This window comes from Struthio camelus, chromosome 5 (genome assembly GCF_040807025.1).
Source record: "Struthio camelus isolate bStrCam1 chromosome 5, bStrCam1.hap1, whole genome shotgun sequence".
Lineage (NCBI taxonomy): Eukaryota > Metazoa > Chordata > Aves > Struthioniformes > Struthionidae > Struthio > Struthio camelus.
In genome coordinates, this window is record NC_090946.1 from 22,964,706 (window position 1) to 22,980,951 (window position 16,246).

Below are 16,246 nucleotides of genomic sequence, written 5' to 3' on the forward strand. Positions count from 1 at the left end.
AAAAAACTCTAACTGACACCTGGAAGTCTTCCCCATGCCAGTGTAACATCAATGATTCAAGATGCCACAACAAGCTTAACTGAACCTGAAGAGTTTATTATGAACTTATCATGCAATAAACCTGCACTGAATGGAAAACATGTCTTTTTCAAAGCAAAATACCCAAATAAATTCATCTCCAAGACCCCTCGAAACAACAAAGTGGACACGTAAATTCAGATAAGTTGGCCAGAGTAAGAGTAACTCAGATGTTATATGGAGTCTTTCATCCAAAGTACTTCATAGAGCTCTGTCATTCTGTGGCAACTGTATAAACAGAACACAAACGTTACACAATATGATAGGAACAGAAATCTGATTTCTACCTGAAACTGCTTGGGGAATTGCTGGTACCCATCTGGAACCTGGCAAGGACACCAAGCTTTGCATCACTGCTTGTACGAAACTTCCACGATCTCTCACAGTGAGAATAGCAGGGAAATATCAGTTTAGCCCCTCATCTAAAAGTCAGCAACAAAGCACAGTAACGCAGGAAAGAGCGTGCAGAGTATCCCAGGACAAGTGTAACACTCCATTTAGAAGAAACATCGCTGTCACTTAAAAAGGCACACCGTTCATTTGTCTACAGTTGGGCCACAGAAAGAGGGTCTGTGTGCAGAGATTTCTACAAAATACCTGTGGCATTTAGGAAACAAAGAAGACATCAGCAGACTTCTAGTTTTCAGCAACTACTACCCCAGATTTGCTGCAGTCACCTTGTTGCAATTAACAACAAAAAACAAAAAAGGTTACAAAACGTGCTCTCAAGTCCATACACATCGGAAGCATTCCTGCCTTCAGCTGGGAGCTCTAATGAGCTGACTCAGCAACATTCTGCTGGTCCATACTTTTTAAGTATTGCTATTATTTCTCTCACTTCTGTGCCCCACATATTCAAGGGGCTGAGAAAGATCATGACTACTGAATGAAAGAAAAAAAACTGAAATAATAAAGGCCTCAAAACTCTGAACACAAGGCATAAACCTCCCAAGAAAAAGGTGAGTAGAAACCATCACACTGAGGTCTGTAGAACCTGGGTGGCTGTAAGAAATCCACAAAGTGCAGCTAAGACACACGAGTTAACACACGTTGTGCCTTAATCCAGGTAGGTAATGAAAAGAACTCCAGCACAGAAACCTGACTGCATCACCATTTTGACTTCGGAAAAGGAATAATATACAATCACCATGAATTTTGGTTACCTCTTCAGGTTAGGAGGGACTGCATTAAAATTGCCTTTCAATACTTTAAGAATAATATGTTGACTTTGATGCCAAAATTATGTGGTGATTAGGCACACAAATGAAATTACTTTTTGTGATTTTTAGTAGTCATTTAACATTCAAGACCAGAATGGCCCAACGGCAGTTACTTAGATACTTTCTACAAAAGTACAGAATGTGAAGCCAAAAAGTAACTGTAAACGTTTAAGATAAACGCCATCTAAAATTCTAGCAGCCAGTCACAAACGTACACGATGCAATCTATTTGGTAAATGAGTTATTCTGAATGATATCTACTGCATCATTCATTTCACCCACAAGGTGGCATCTTTATTCTACTTTTTCCTTCTTCAATAACCTGAGTAGGACTGACCTATCACTTACAAAAAATACTGTAACCTCAGCTGAAAAGTGGAGGTCACTGTATAAAGACACGAGAAGTTAGCAATATTTCTTCCTTTACAATCAAACATTTATTGATTTTACCATTTAGATATGAACCAATTTGCAAGTCATGGTTTCCATTTCAATCTTTTTCCAATTCCACTCATCTACTAAATATAAAAGATAAATTGCTTCCTAAATGATTACAGAAAATATCTCAATATTCTGTGTACTAATACTCAGCACTCTCAGTATTAAAGCTTTAAAAATGAAAACTCTATAAACTTGTATAAGGCTAGATTTATAGGTTAAGCTACTCTGATACTGATGAAAGCACTTAAGTCATTCAACGCTCACCCTCAAAGATCTAAATTTTTAAGGTTATATAAAATTTAGCATTAAAAAATAAAATCAACCATTAGCTAAATATGTGCTTGCCAAAAAGTACTCAGTGCAGTATGAAGTTACATATTAATACATACATTACATTGGTAAATATTTATATCATTATATATTTTAAATAAATTATAAAAATATGAGTAATTACAGATTATACTGTGGTTGCAAAGAATGTACTAAACGTAGCACTAATTAAAAATTAATCATACATAACATAAAAGATTTCTTGGATAACATCAAGTCACGTTTAAATGTAAACCATAAATAAAGTAATTATATTATGAAGAGGAAAAAGATAAGCAATCAAACATGCCTTTCTCTCTAGAACTTATGTTAACCCTGCTGTCTTGATTTATCACTGTTCTTTTGTGTCTGGTCTTCTGCCAGACTCAAACGTATGTATTCCTTGAATTCCACACTTTTTTTATCTTGATGTGGGAAAGCACCGATTTTTCTTTTATATTAAATAAAAAGAGAGTTCACAGGAACACACATAGTTATGCGCACACAAACACAGCTAAGCTATCTACTTTATGCAAGTAAGTTCAGAATAGCAACTATGATTTCAGTGATCAGCTCTTTGAAGGGGGAAACAGTCTACAGAAAATCACTCCCAGGATCTTCTTGAGCATAATATATCACATTCATGCATTTTACTTAGATCTTCCTTGAAAATGAAAACTCAGTGGTACTAAATTAAATGTCATTCAGTTTTATACTGCCATCGACGTGCAATTGAAACAGTCATAACAACTAGAAATCTAGCAGGATTTAAGAGTACAAATAGGAGAATATGAATTATATGCACTGTTAGAAGATTGTATTTACTGAATAGAAATGTCAAGAGTACAAGTTAATTCTTACGGTTACTTTCCTTTGCCCATCAAGCACCATTTTCTATATATCTTCTTAAAGAGTAGCTACCATTAAATTTAATGCAGTGGTTCCAAACTTCTTCAATCTGAAGACCCCTACAAATGTTCCAGCAATGACCCAACCACTTTGGAAATTTCACAAAGACTGCTGTATAGCGTGTATGAAATTGATTTCTTAGTTCAAAACAAGTGTAAGTGAAAGAAGGTATGCAAGAAAATGTATCTACTCATCCTAAGCATTGGCTCACGGCAATGAAATAACCTTCAGTAATAAACTATATGCGTTTGTTGTGATAGTTTATTAAAAACTTGTTCTAAAAAAATTTCCTACCTTCCCTCTAAACTTCTCGCTTGGCCTACAGTACGCAGACAGATAAATCATCTCATGAGTTATTCTTCAAGAAAACCTGTAACGTTTCTAGCACCTGCACTCTAAAATCACATGGGAATTTAGACAAGTTCAAATCAAGACTTTCCAGCCTTGGAGAAGGAAGCAGATGAAAAAACATATTGTTTTATTGAAAAGCAGTATACAACTTCCATGTGGTCGGTCTTTCTGCAGCAGGTACTGGAGTAGAAAAAGAAGCAGCAGCAGCACTGTAACCTCAAAAACAATAACTATAGTCTGCATTTATGACCTAATACTTGATGAAAAATTATCCAAAAAAAAAGTACCTGTCAAATTTATGATTTGGATTAGAATGAGAACAGGAGAAAGGCGATTTTGTTTGTTTGTTTGTTTGTTTGTGTGTGTGTGTGTGCGTGTGTGTGTGTGTAACTGCCCTAATGTGTCTAGCCATGGTCAACAAAGTGAGTGTTATTTGAAAGAACAGCCTCTATGGAAAACTTTTTTTTACTGTACACGAGTTAAACCCCCAAAGTAGCTGAAGGTGAACCTGAAAACCTTTAACTACTACAAAACAAGGCGAGGCCTACCACATGATGTATCTAGCTCTCTTCTAAGGAAACATTGCAATGAAGAGCCTTAAAAGCCACAGGAAAAACTCTTTTGCCACGGAGGTGAATAAAAAGGCTTAGTAAGGAGTCAGTCAGGACAATAATGCAGTCTGAAAAATGAACTACTGGAACACTTCAGATGGAACTTAAATAGGAGTTACTTCTATCAGTAAAATATGGAATATTTTGCTATTAAGCATGGATAAAGAAATACCTTCCCTGACTCCTTCATTGGAACTTATAACTAAAAGGGACTATCTGAACCATCAAGTTTAATTAGGTAATTGCAGGAAACCATAATAGGTTGCTTACAATCTAATCCACATGCCAAAATATACCCTACGGATCAGAGAGTATTTCTCAAATCCCACAACTGACATAGTTCCTGCTGCAGAAATTAACCAAATCAACCAAAAATATCAACTGTAACGTCTCAAAGGGAGAGAGAGATGATCAATACCTTGTGCTCCTGCAACAACAAATTATTAAATAAAACTTCCCTTCCTACCATGTTCTGGTAGACTTCTACTCTTTTCATTTTTCATATGTAAGACTCTGTACAATAAATAAATTATGCTAAACACAGTGGAATTAACTCCGCTATATGCCAAGAGATTTCAAATCTCTTTATGCATTTGGTATTTTGACTAGAGCTTCTGGGAGTAGGCATCCCCATCCCAGTCTGGTTCCAATTCATCCTGGAGCTCCTGGATACTCTTTTGAGTATTACTGTATAACATCATCATTTGTTAGCTATTACTAATTAGCATCTGTAATGAAAAATGCAATACACTAAATATGCTGCTTCTCCAAATGAAAACATTCATGTGTGATATAATATACTCAGAAATAAAACTATACTAAGACAATGTATCGTGATGAAAGTTCATTTTTCAAAAACCAGGGCAGGTTAGATTTACGACTGTATGTTGCACTGAACGCTGGTCCCTTGTGCAACTTCACTAAGCAGCACTGCATGACACGGGACCTGTCCTGTAGCAGACTGCCAATGAAGACAGACCCATGATGCATACATGCAAGGGATGGCATCGAAAACTAAAATTTTATAAAAATATTTTTATATATGTTCTTGATTATCCCCAAAGCAGATTGTCATTTTATTCTCAAAAATAACAAAAAAGGAAAGACAAGATTTTATGTGCTACAAATTACAGCTAACAGTCAATAATTGTGCATGTGTGGACGAGTGTCAGGAGGGAGGGATGCCATCTCATCCATTAGATTTAATAATTTCAAAACCTAACTTCTACTGTTTAGTCAACAGGTATTTCAAATAAGCATATCATATTTCAACACTGATAGGCAATACCAACCAGGAAACAAACAAGAAATTATACACTAAATGCAGCTGCAGCTCCTCCTTACATAACTTCAAGAATAATTCTAGCTATCAAAATAATTTTGAGATTAGAAAATCAAATTATGATCAAATAGTGGGAAGATCTTATCTAAAAAGAATGACTTAGAGACAAACTTAAACATAGTTAGCAAAGAAATTAATAGAACAGAGTATTTTTCAGGGAGGTTTAAACAGTCGTAAAAGACAAAAAAGCTGCTTGTGCAGTGCTACATAGCTTAAAAAATTAATTAAGGAATTAAATTCAGTTATACAGAAATTGAAAGCAACATAAAGGATATGAAATCTTTTTTAAACTCTGCAAAGTCTGACACAGTATTGGAAAAACACTTTCTGAAACTAGATAATGCCTTAAATTAAATAAAACTTACCATTTCAATACAGCTTCTTCACTCGGCTACTGCATGCAGTAACAATCATCACACACCATCAAAAACTGCAACAAGTGCATGTCCTGCATTGCTTCAGTGCCTATCAGCAGATTATCACGGATCCCCAAGTGCTATTTCACCCTCCTTTACTCTGTTTTTTTTGCAGTCATTTCCTGATGATACAACAATCACCACCTCCCAGAGCGTGTTTTTTAATTCTGCATACTATTGCAAAGTTCTAAAGTCTTGTTAAAGTTTCCTGTTGACTGCCTGGAAAAAAAATATATGCATGTATATATACCTTTCTCTGTCTTGCATATCATTCAAACAGTTTCAGCAGTCCCTCAAATCCAGCCCATTGCTTCTCCAGTGTAAATTTTACAAAATATTTATCAATACATGTGAATAAATTAAAAGTTCACCCCAAGCATCACTTTCAGCTTAACAAAAAAAGCACTGCAAGAAAAGAGAACTGAGAGCAAAAGTGAAAAATGGCATTACGGATAAATACATGGATCATGGGAGCAAATCACTACAAGATTTCAAAAAAACCTGGCTTCCAGCATAGCCATTCAACAAAAGCTAGTATCTCCAGTTACTTTCTCGATTATTTTAGCTAGAGATATGCTTTAATTTAACATTAAGCACCTTTTCCTCTCCACTGTTTTCAACACCCAATGGTGAGTGAAAATTACCCCTCTCCTTTAGCAAGAATACGCTCATGGCTACAAAGTCAGCTACTTTACTCCAAAAGTGTTTACGTTCCCTGGCACTGTATTGGCAGGTCCCAGTTCAGAATAAGGAGGGGTAGAGTCAGGTGCCTGTACATCACGTAGCCGGAACTTGGTTTTCCTCAGCACATCATGGAAGGGCTCGGCTGCCCCTTACCGCATCGCCCCGGAGCCTGCAAACTTCCGCCTCTCGCTGTACATCCAGCGCTGCAACCGCGAGAAAAGCAGCGCGTGAAGTAATTTCTTTGTGGAATTATTTTAGCATGATAAATAGAGTCTAAAACCTACTTTAAAGACGAAAAAACACACTGCTATTACCAGAAAAGCAGAATTAAGTCTGTCTGGGCATTTCAAAAACCATGGCTCACATGTATGTATACTATTTACGGGATTTCTTCATAAAACTATAAAATTGTGCAAAACCACATCAGTTCAACTATACACAGGCACGTCTGAATCTGTCAAAGGCCATATCTAACCCCATATTTAATAACTTTAGTAAGTCCAGTAGAAAATATAAGAATCTATAAAAAAGCAAGTACATAGAGCAGAGTCTTTGAAGGCCAAAAATGTACCCACGGTAAGAAAAACCGATTAGTTATTGTGATTGCTAAAACCAATGATTTTAAAAAATTAAAGTATCACAAGGAAAGCAGTGACGAGCTTCAGAAACGGATACAAACACCTCACTGTCAGTATCTGAGGGACAACTTTAGTAACACTTTCAAATTATGAACAAAATAATTTCAACCTCTAGAAAAATGAAGCGAGCTGTGTACAAAACTTACAATTTTTCCTCACAACTGTATGAAATATGAGACTACCAAGAATGCTTTTCCCACTTCAAATAAACCTCACTAAATTGATTTCCTTCTTTATGAAACTGGAAGCAGAGAACAAGGAATTACATATAAGTTTCCATTTCTTGTCTGCTGAAGTATTCAAAAAAGTATTTCTTTCCGGCAGTTATTTTTCACATAAAGATAAGGAATTAAGATCACCAGATTTTACACATCTCCTAGGCCAAGTCTAACACAGGAAAAGAAAATAAAAACAAACAGCTTTACAGTTTATGCAAAAGCGTATCCTGACTACTTTCAAGGTAACTATTACCAAGCACTAAAAACATTCTAGCACGATAACATATGTTGCTAACGTTTTTCTTTCTCTTTTTATTCCGTTACAACATATAAAACATATATCTTGCTTAGACCGATAGTCAGGAACTGTAAAACCCACTAATTTTCAATTCATCTAAGTATTTCTTCTTATCTAAAGGAATCACAAACATCCTCACCAACAATTTTAATAAAAAGCCATCTTGTTTTTATAAAGAAATATTAAGAGACTTTTTTTCCTACGAAGGATGGCTTTTCTAAGCAGGTGTAAAATGATAAACAGTGAGAGAAAAGGAGTGACAGAGTTGCGTATAAGGAAGCAGAAAGATTTTCAGTCTACTTTTTTTGAGTTTAACATACTAAATTTACATGCACGTAATGGCACCTACTTCTGTGATGAAAAGCAAGGTAATAGCTAAAACATTTCAAAATATGAATCTGTTTTCATAAAGCAGTAATATAAGAAATGTGGTCTTCTGAAGGACAAAGGTATTTTCTATACGTAATAGACCAAACAAGTTTGTCTAATGCCAGGTATTGGTCCATATATGTTCAACAGTTAAGAAGCTTAAATGAAAAAATGATTTTTTCCATTACAAATTTTGCATTTATGATATTTGCTAATTAAATATGTCTAAATTGAGGTGGGGAAAGTGTAATGGCTTCAGTAATCTGCTAATCATACTTCCCAACATGACCAGCGAATTCTAGTCTCTCTCGGGTTTGGGGAGAGAGTGCATTTTTTAAAAAGTGATTTGTAAGTTTTAAGGCCTCCTTGTTTGCAGAACGGCAGTGTATTTTCGACCCACAGGAAAGGAAGGGGGTTTGCAGCCCAGTTCTGAGGTCCAGATAGACTGTCCTTTTATCACCAAGGTTACTGAGAGCTTAGTTGTGCTTTTGTTTCACTTAAAGTTTTATGTTCAAAGGTTTCTCTAGACACACTCAGGAATCATTCAAAGTATTTATCAAAATCGGCATTATTTAGAGAACATGTTTGCTCTGGAAGAATATCAAACCACATGTTCTTTCTAAAATTGTGATATATGCACAGAGCTATAACACTGGCGTCACGTGATGTTCTAATAAAGCAAACTACAACCCTGAAAAGCTTTTCAACTGTTTGGCCAAGAGGGAACAAAGACCCACTCTTTCAATCCTTACTCAGTTGAAATTTTAGTTGAGAGAAGAAATAAGATGTGCAGGCAGGGACATTAAATGTCCATACTGTGTTACTACCGTTTTATAAGAACATTAGTTAATGAAATATATAACTTAGGTGTTTTCCTTTTCACTACAGTATTAATTATTACTGCATTTGACGGGCGCCAGGCACTTGAACAATTTTTGGATGCGTTAATAAGTTAAAAGCAATTGGTATATGGCAAACTAATGGACATAAAAATAAGAATCGTATCCAATAAAAAAGCTAAAACATTAAAGAGACTATTGTGTGTATATAAAAAAAGAATGAAATGAACTAACTATGTCATAAAAATAGTAAAATGTCTTCAAGAAGAAAAAGCATGATCTAATTGAAAGTTTGGCTTTTATTTCTTTGCTAAGAACCTATCATTCAAAATGTACAAGCAACTAATACAGGCCACCTGTAAATTTTCTGAAATCTTAAAGGATATATTCCACCTTCAGACATGCAAACACAATCTGCCATTTTCCCATTTGTTCTTACAGCTTGTCAGAAAACGTGAATCTATAAATAATAAAAGCATTTAGAATTCCTACTATTTCTGGTCATCATTTTCCTTTCAAATAACAAATTACTCAAGAAAATGAACCTGCTCTTATTTCATCAAACTTAGGGGTTTTATTAAAGTTATGTGAACTAAAATTGCTCTTCAATGCAAACGGAATAACCCCATTTCCTTTAATGGGATTACAGTTATTCAAGATAAAACTGAATTTGACTCGCTCTCCCAGAGATCTAAAATGATCCCCTCCAACATTCAATGGCATGGATGAATGCATTTCAAAACCAACAAGAGAAATCATGGAGAATTGAAGAATAATTAATCTCTATCGGATATGGGAAATTAGGTTTTCTCAGACATTCCAGGAAAGATACTTCAGACCTTCTGATCTGTTGGCAACAAGTACAGTCAGAAAGTACAGGACCTGATCTTATTTCTATTTCAAGTGAGCAGCTACTCATTTACCTAAAATCCTGTATTGGTTTAAAACAAATGTGTGTCAAAATACAAAATTACAGAATACTAAAGTCCTAGATTTACCAATATCTTGTAGACTTGTGCTGCATCTCGGTCTACGTTTCATACAAAAAACCCTCATTTCAGATTGGCGTGTTAACACACATCTTCTAAAGCTAAGAAAGATGAAACTGTCACAGGAGATTGTGTACATCTCAAAAGTTTGTCTATCCAGCATTCAAGGTTGCTCCACAGTGTACTGGAGTACTCCAGTGTACTACCACAGTAGACTGGAATTACATTAATATAAAATCCAACATCAAGAATCTCAGGAATCTGTAATCTCAACAAACTTCTCATTCATCTGTTGACCCATAAAAAGCTTGGAATTTACTTTAAAGGAAGAAATGGTGTTACTCAGCAGTCAGATAATCAGTGCTCCACTGTGCAGCCAACAATGGTGACAGAAATATGCACCATGAAGAAGTGGTTCAACACAAATTATTTGTAAGCCATCAGTATTTTCTGGTTTTCTATTCAACCAGGTACTCTGGCAAAAAGAAAAAAACAATATCCACAGGAATCAGAAAAAAGAGTTGTTATTTAAAATACATTTGCATAAGAAATAGCAGTGGTAAAAAACTTTGCACTCCATCTCTCTCACGCCTTAACTATCTTCTTCTACTAAGTATATCAGCAAGACTGCCATGAGCAGATGCTAACACTGTAATTAATTCTCAGGACCCTTTTGTTTTACTATAGGGATAGAACATGAAATACTTGGGTGAACTAAATTGAGTACTGAGTTTGCTGATGGCAAATTGATTTTTTCACAGCAGGCTATCAGTACCATTTCAGACAAGCATTTCATTAAGATACAGCATACATCACTCCTCATAACTTTGAACTACCTTCAGCACAACATGAGGATCAAACAGCAATCAAGTCTTTAAGGCTATTCTTAAAATAAAAAATGGGCACTTGACACCATGTTCTCCAGACAAACAGAGCGAAATAAATTCAAACTCAAAAAGCTTGCTTGTGCAACATTTAAGTTTACTAACAACATAAATGGCATGAACTGACTGTTGCATGGCAATTTCTTTCTACAAGAATTTCCTAGAACTTGCTTTGAAATGTTTTAAACACCTGAAGCCAGTTCTAGATGAAAACCCACACAACCCTGTTACTCTTTCCTCCCCCCCCCCCCCCCCAAGTGGCTTGTCAAAGCAGTGCTTCTCTGATCAGCAGGCACAGAGGATGGCTAGCTTAGCAGCACAACTGAGCACAGAGAAACATTTTCCACAGTGTCTCACAGGCAGTTACGTCATTCCTCTGTACCTTTCAGGACGTTTGACACGAGCATGGACGCAGTAATAGAAACGTCCCAAAAGGAGAGAGCTCTGAGCAACGCTACTGAAACGGGCTAAAAGCCTACCAGTATTGTCCCACTCATCCCCCCTGTTCAAAGTTCAAAGGGGGCTGGAAGGAATCTGGACAGGAGAAATGAGAAGTAGGATTGAACTGGAGGATGTGGAAAACAGTACTGCCCATCATAAAAGTTAAAAAAAAAAAAAAGTGTCTCAGCTCAAACTTATGAGACTGATATTAAAACTATCATGTTTAAGTACAGAGGTAAACATTTTAATTATTCACTTAGGTTCTAATTACGGTTCAACAATAACTAAAGTTGTTCCAGTTTAACAAAACTTCAAAGTAACAGTTCACACTGAATTATAGTTCAAGAAAAAAAAACAACGTTCAAACCAGTATTTCCTCTAGGTTCAGTTCAATTAGCTTTACTTGCAAGAAATCCAGTGGAAAAAAAGGCTGATTTATTTAGTGTTTTCTTCTCTAACCTTTCAGATAGGATTACTGGGCCTCAACATAGCAAGAGTTTTTTGGTTAAAAACTCAGCCTTTAACGCTTTCCAGCTTGCTGCTAGAAATGACACTGAACTCTGCGTATAAAGACAGGAACAGGAACTACCAATTTATGCTCTTCTTCTGTTCAGCCCTGTCAGACACTAGTAATCCTCTCTCTTCCTTCAGTTCTACCCATCTCATGGAGTCCTCTCTCTCACACACGCTAATACTTGCCTTCTCTATTCCCACCGACGACCGCCTGTTCCCTCTTGCGTTCCCACTCTGCCGTTCCTTTCTGCCATCCCATATTCAGCCGCACCCTCACAGGTGCCAGGCAGCCCTTAGCACTGATCCTTTGTGCCTGCTGCTACCATAGCTATCTCTCAACTACTTTTTCTCAGCACTTTGTTCCTTTTGGTTCTCTGTTCTTCTTGTGATACTCCTAGAGGCTCCCCACGCCTCTAGCAGAAGCGGCTGGAATCCTTCTAAAAGCATCCAGATTTCATTCCCAGTGGGAGATATTAGAGGTACTGGTCATTTTTACCACATGAATCTAAATCTAAATGCCTAAGGGCAACCATTAGCCTACAGTCTCGCACCGAAAACAATGAGAGGTAGCAGACACACTTAAAATGATTAGTAGGTAAAGAATATACTCACCAATCCAGTTGAGTTCAGCAGTGAAATAAAAACTTGAGTCTTATAAGCAATACACACATATTTAAGTGGCCTGAATTAGGGCAGAGTGTCAGAGTATAACTGAAATTTTGTAATTGCAGGAGTTTCGACTTTTTTCACAGCTGACAAAAGAAAAAATTGTTAGCTCAAAAGATGGCTTGGTTCGTGCTCATTTTAGCTCAAGCCAACTATTCTGTATACTTGTATTTTTTTAAAAAATGTAATTTCAATACACAAAATGTGTGTCTATATGGGGAAATACATTATTTTTCATGCAAAACAGTAGAGTGAAACATGCAACCGCAGGTAACCTCTCAGAAAAATGTAACTATTAAATCACAACCAGAGCATTCCCAGCTCTGCAGCACATTGCAAATACTTAAGATGATGAAACAAAAAAACTTTTTTTTTTAATTGGCTGTTCCTTGTTGCTTTCTATACAGTGTTGCTTTCCCTGTGAGATTTAAAATGATAAGTAACTGGAAATTAAGAAGAGAATTAGTCTATTATTCTGCAGCAATGACGCAATGATTAATTATATTAGTTTACTGCCCCTTCTGCTCTAAAACCCTACAGTCATCAAATGAGTTTTGTTCAATATTCCAGAAGGGATATGAGAATTTATACAATTTAACAAATTCCTGCAGGAAATCTCATCTAAGACAGTAGATGGATGAACCTTCTAAATTACAATAATATGCAGATGGTATACCCCTTACTGAGCAATGCAGAGATAAGCAAGCTTCCCAAATGAATCAGAAAAGACGACTGTGAAGAGGCTTGGGTGGAAATAGACCAGACAAGTCTGAGCTTGTGAGTCCTGCTGGAAAGCAGTCAAAAAGTTGTTATTGTAATTCTATCCACAGCTAATAATTATACTTTTACTGAGTTCTTTTTAAACCATCTAATGTTTTAAATACCCTAAGCATTTTGTAAGCCCTTCTGAATATGAAATACATTAAAGGCGACTTGGGGGTCAGAGGGGACAGGCAGAGGTTTAGAATCACCACCCTGCAAACAGGAATCTCCTCAGCTTCCATGTTTCTAGCAAACAAGGTACTTCAGAAGGAGTATTTACCTTTGAGGAGCAATGTTTCTGCCACGTTTTCAACACTATAGAACGCAACTGCAAACCTGCCTTCTCACTATTTGCATTTGGCATGACCTTATTAAATAAATCAAAATGTTTGTTTTAAATTAGCTGGTTTTTTTCAACTGGATTTGGTGCTTATGAATAAGGTCAGAGAGAGCTCTGCATCTTAACCACAGAACAGCTTTGGTTATGGAGCCGAGATCCCGCCAGCTAGCCCATGTGCCCTGCCTCGACCAACAGACTATTCCCCGTTTTCAGAATGTCAAAATAAACCAATTGTAAAGCGTTACTTCTGCGTTTAAATGAGTAATGCAAAACAGAACCAAACTCCTACGCAGAGAACGCAAGGGCTTTAAAGGATCAGGGTCTAAACAACTATGATGTAGCTTTGACCAAAGAACGTGAATGTCTGTACTGCGATGCTTATATGTGATACAATCAAGAGACATACTTTCGGGAAAGACAAAAAAAGAAGTAGCAGTAAAGCTGAAAGACGTATCTATGACATGTTTTAGTAAATTGGCATTTAATATCACCAATATACTTCGTATCAGTAACGTAACTCTTAGATGACCTTTCCAGTAATCTCTGGATAAACCGGCATAGTACGGGCAAACACAGAAAGCTAACATACGTTACCTAAGAGCACTTTTAATATCAAAATCGAAGCCTGTACTTTACGGCAGATTCCGTCCCGACCAGTGAAAACAGACGCACTGTGAAACGCGAAAGAAGAGCAGGGTCTTCAGTTACCGAGGGGGGAAAACCAGCGGAAGGTTTCCCCATTTTAGGGCAAGCTGGCCGTGCAGCAGCGAAGGCGGCGCGGCCGGAGCACGCCGGCCGCCCCGGCCCGCCCCGCTTCCCCGCAGCGCGAGCAAGTCGCAGCGGCGACAGGCGGCCGTTGGGGCGGCTCAGCCGCCGCCGCCGCCGCCGCGGGGGGCCGGCGGGAACGGCCGCAGCTAGAGGCGGCGCCGCTCCGCGGGGAAAGCCCCGCCGCCCGCCCCTCGCCGCGGGCAGAAAATGGCGGGGGCGCCCCGCAACGGCCGCGGGGCCGCGCGCCGCCGCCCCACTCACCGCCCGCGCCGCGCTCCCCCGCCGGCCCCGGCCCGCGGCAGTACCGCGGCCGCGCGGGGACAAACGTCGCGGGCGCGCGGAGCCGCACCGCCTCCCCGCGGGGCTGGACAGCGCGGCGGCGGCCCCTGCGCCCCGCTCGGAGCCGCCCGCCGCTGCCCGGCACAGGCGCCGCGCTCTGCCCTCGGCGTCTGCCTCCGGGCGGCTCGGGCGGGCGGGGGGCGCCCAGGGCCGCCCCGCTCCGCCCGGGCTGGGCTGGCCGCCGGGCCCAGGCGCTTTGCAAGTTTTTTTACTCCGCTTCTCCGCTGCCCAAAGGGGAAAACGCGAGTTCAGTGATAGTGCGGTGAGAGCAAAGCCGTTGGGAAAATAACTGCCGAATTTTAAAATCGTGAAAGCAGTGTGTATTGCACAGGGAAACTGATCAGTAAAGAGAGAGAAAAAAGATTTTTTTTTAAACTTAATGTGGAGTTTCATTTGTTGCTACTTCTAGTGCCTTTTTTAATTTTCATTTTTTTACCTTACAGAGTTGCTGCTTGCCGCTGCCCAACACTGGAGGTCAGAGCGTTCTCCTGAAAGCTGCCCCTCGGAGATGTGCCCTTGTCCCCCCACACCGCGTCGCTAGAGCCTGGGTAGTCACTGGGCTGTAACTCCGTCCCCCATTTCCAACCCAGCGTTGGATCAGTCACTTCTGTATCTGATTTGCTATAAACGTGCAAACCGAGCTCCTCTGTGGAACTGGCATTCCCTTTAAATAGCTCACCTACCGCAGCCGTCCCCTTTAAATAACAGCCCCAGCGTCCTCGTTTAGGATGGCTCTTTGGTACCCGTGGGCCGGACCCTGGAGGTGAGCCCAGGCCCGACGACGACGCTGTAGGTCAGTAAGTTCTGGGCTGTTCATAAAGCTGAAGAAGTTGAACTGCAGGAGCTACCACCTGGCCTGCCCATAATAAATAGTTTAGTGTCTGGCATCGGATCAATTCAGACCCAGATAGGTTTATCTCAGAAAAATGCAATATTCGTAAATATAAGTATTTACACTCCATAATATAAGAACTGTTCTCAAATGATAACGTTTGTTAAGAATATCACATATTTCAGCTAATAGCCAGCTTTGGGTTGTTTTCCCAAAGTTGCTTACCAGTGGAGAGACGGTGAAGCCAGCAGGCGCCCAGCTTCATAGCAACGCTTACTCCTGCAGCTGGCTCTCAGCACAAGAAACTGCACCTTTGGGGATTAGAGCGTTAAAAGCTACATGAAAGGAGTAACTATGCATTTTCTTTTCTGAATTTTGCAGTAATATTCTCCATGCTAAAAATATTGCCATCTCACTGTCATGGATACAAATATCTCACGTGCCTGACTGAAGTGTATTTTATTTTCCAATAAAAAGTAAAGAAAAATGATTTTCTTTTAAAAAGCACTTTTATCCTGTTCATTATACCTTATGAAATATATATCTGTAGTCACTGCAGCGTATCTAAAGTAACATAGCAGGAGACTCTCAGCTCATGCTGAGTGAAAGCAGCTCACCTCAGTGGCCTCTCCCTTTGTCATACATGATTAAAATTTGCGTTGCCCCACAAGACAGAACGCACCCTGCTTACACTTCAGGAGGCAGGCAAACAAACGCGGTATTATAAGGCTGCAAGAAAAAACCAAATTCCTGAATTGCTAAGCAGTACATGGCACAATAGTTTCAGCGAGGTTCTGCCGGTACATGTAGTACACAGTTTTAAAGCTTTAGTATCGTAGCTGAATACAGGGCGGAGGGGGGAAAGGAAAAAAATAAAGGGGCAAGGGAAAGAGAATGCTAAGAAAGAGGTAACTAGAGCAGAAAAGGAAAACTACTGCGTTTATGCAAATGTAGGATATTAAAAGGTAGCTGAAGGTAAATCAAGTTTA

At 38.9% G+C, this 16,246-nt stretch overlaps 1 protein-coding gene across 14 annotated transcripts in view; it reads right to left on the reverse strand.

The window, feature by feature from the left end:
- STK33 (serine/threonine kinase 33) overlaps window positions 1-15,652 on the reverse strand; it is a 63,441-nt gene extending 47,789 nt beyond the window's left edge. For 2 of the 14 annotated variants that reach the window (XM_068945001.1, XM_068944998.1), the window contains exon 1: window positions 14,348-14,470. The gene's annotated coding sequence lies outside the window, so the exon portion shown is untranslated. Of the gene's footprint in view, window positions 1-5,626; window positions 5,897-12,162; window positions 12,303-13,912; window positions 14,275-14,347; window positions 14,471-14,861; window positions 14,945-15,482 lie in introns of those variants that run through there. The other 12 variants (XM_068945007.1, XM_068944999.1, XM_068945000.1 and 9 more) reach the window with 11 other exon arrangements.
- Between the last annotated feature and the right edge of the window lie 594 nt (window positions 15,653-16,246).